The following is a 2,760-nucleotide window of genomic DNA, read 5'->3' as shown; positions in this document are numbered from 1 at the left end:
TGTTTACATGCAGGTTTGAAGATGATTGGTCCAAACTGACTGAAGATGATCAGCTGACCACAGAGTTCATGCAAGTTGTTGTTTCTGGAATGAAACTGTGACTCATGTCATTGTGTGACACATGTCATATAGTAACCAAACCTAAACACAGTCTATAAATGGCAACAGCTCACAATCTACTGGAGGACAGAGCAGGTTTGGTTACCAGAATAACTCTGGTTCTCTGAGAACTGAAGCACCTTCTGACGTGACCAATCACAAAAGCTCCACTGCCACCATATCAGTCATAACACCCCTTAGCTACCAACTCACCATTTTCAGATGTAGTTCCTCCATCAATCAGAAGCAAGAAGGGCGGTGTGCTCCGATACCTCACTCAGAGAACCAGGGTCATCCTGGAAACCAAGCGTTGAGATGGTCGTTAATGATAGCGATCACGCTTTCAACTGACTCTTCACTAAGTCCCGCCCCTCTAGCGCTGACTGGCCAATCACAGCATAGCATGGTCCAGCTCTGCCCAGGAGCTCTGGTGATGAAAAAGGACGTAGGTGATGACATCATTGTAACATGAAACCAGGACTAACCAGATTCTCTCCACTGTCCACCAGGGGGCGACTCCTCTGGTTGTATAGAAGTCTATGAGAAAATGACTCTACTTCTCTCTTGATTTATTACCTCAGTAAACATTGTAAACATGAGTTTATGGTCTCAATCTCTAATTTCAAGTCTTCTTCAATACAGCATGATGTTCATTAAGTACATTATGGTCCATTTAGAGTCAAACAGACCATAAAGCAGGGGATGCTTTAGGGCGGGGCTACATGGTGATTGACAGGTCTCTACCAGAGACGTATACGGCGTCTCTACGTCACTCCTCCTCAGTCTAAATATGGTCACTTCCTGTTCACTGTTTGGAAAAACCAAGATGGCGACGATCACAGTCCACAAACCAATGAGTGACATCTCGACGACTACGGACACTTCTTCTATAACGTCTGTGGTTCAAACAGTGAACATGAAGTAAACATGAAGAGTAATACGTGTCAGTGATTGTAGTTTTCAGGGTCAGTGGGAGCTGTTGGACTCATGATGTCGTGTGATGTGATGACTGTCCATGTGTTTGTTCAGATCCAACACCTCTGATCATCAAAGCGATCGTCCTGCCGCTGGCTCTGCTGTTGCTGAACGTTGCCCTTTACTTCTACTGTAAGGTACGGACACACATCTGTTGTTTAGACCAGCCACTGAGATGAAGCTCTCGCTCTGTGTTTAGTGAACTGAAGACAGGACTGTGCTGTCATGTCTCTCCAGGCCAACAGGGGGCAGATGCCGTGCAGACAGAAGAACACTGAGCTGGATCAGTATAACCTGGGTGTTCCTGCAGCTGAAGAAGAAGAAGAAGGAGCACAGGGAGCAGAGTAGCTCCTCCAACACACAACCACCATCAGCTCCCTTTGATACACATGTTCCCTTGAAACATGAAGGCTGAATATGATCTCACATTATTATAGCCTGTCTGTCTTACTCTCAACAATGTGTTGGTCTCTCCACACGTTCTGACTTCCTGTCTGTGGCTCTCAGCTCCAAGCCCATTGGTTCCTGCTGAAGATGTGAATCTTTAAAAACACCTCACAGATATAAAGTTTAATTTAAAAGTAGACTTGAGAGCAGGTTTACCAGAGTCCAAGCAGAAAGCAGAGACTATCAGAATGAACATGAAACATTGACTTACTGTATATCTTCTACATTCTGTAGAACGATACTCAATGTTGACAATCTGTTGCTGTTTGTCCTTTAAAAAAAACATAATGAACTTCATGACTTCACTTATTGTAGTGAGCAACATGTTGGCAGCAGGACAACATTTATCTAAAAGATAATCATCATAATACAAATATGAACAATGTCCCGCTGTGATCAGCCCCTAAAAACTCATTTGTGATGAAGAATTTTGACCATTTTGCTGATTGTTGTTGTTGAGGTATCCACCATGAATGTCCGAGACACACCGCACCCTAAGAACCTATCTCTCCATTCTCCTGTTCAAATAATTGATACACTAATTGTCTGATTAATCTACTATTTCCATAAGTCAATCGAAGACGTGCAACAGGGGGAACTGTGGTTTCATCTGCAGGTGACCTCTGAGGCCGTCTAACTCTTGCTGCATATTGCAGGTGAACGTTGATGTTATCTCACACCTCTCTGCTTTAGGAGCGAGGGGCCAGACATCAGAAAGCGTAACAGCAGCATCTTGTGGTTTGAGCACCTGGCTGACTCTGATACAAAGAAGTCTTCGAGGCGCATTCTAGTTTCACACCTACGGACGAGTGTGGGGCAATGACCCCTGTGGAACACTTTGCAGGAAGTCCTATCTCACGGTGTTATTTGTGTTTTATATGAGATGTTTATTCTCTTTTTACTTTCCATTATCTATGAGGATTTATGATCTATTGTTTTTTATCTAGCAAAGAATGCATTTTCAGATATCAATATATTTGCTACATATAATCCCATATTGCTCAGAGATGGTTCAATTATAAAAATGCTTTAATATGTAACTTTTTATCATTTATCAAAATGTAATCATACGTGCTTGTAATATTGACTGTATGTTAAGGCAAAATGAAATAAGTGAACTTTGAGTTAAACTCACTCTGACATGATTTAAAGACAGCAGGAGAGGAGGAAGGTGATACATGGAGAAATCAACTGTTGTGTAAGTTAGGAAACATCCTGTTCAGTGAGGGCTAGGCACAC

This window comes from Anarrhichthys ocellatus, unplaced genomic scaffold, assembly GCF_004355925.1.
Source record: "Anarrhichthys ocellatus isolate YVR2014 unplaced genomic scaffold, GSC_Weel_1.0 scaffold124, whole genome shotgun sequence".
Lineage (NCBI taxonomy): Eukaryota > Metazoa > Chordata > Actinopteri > Perciformes > Anarhichadidae > Anarrhichthys > Anarrhichthys ocellatus.
Note: the sequence above shows the minus strand (reverse complement) of the source record.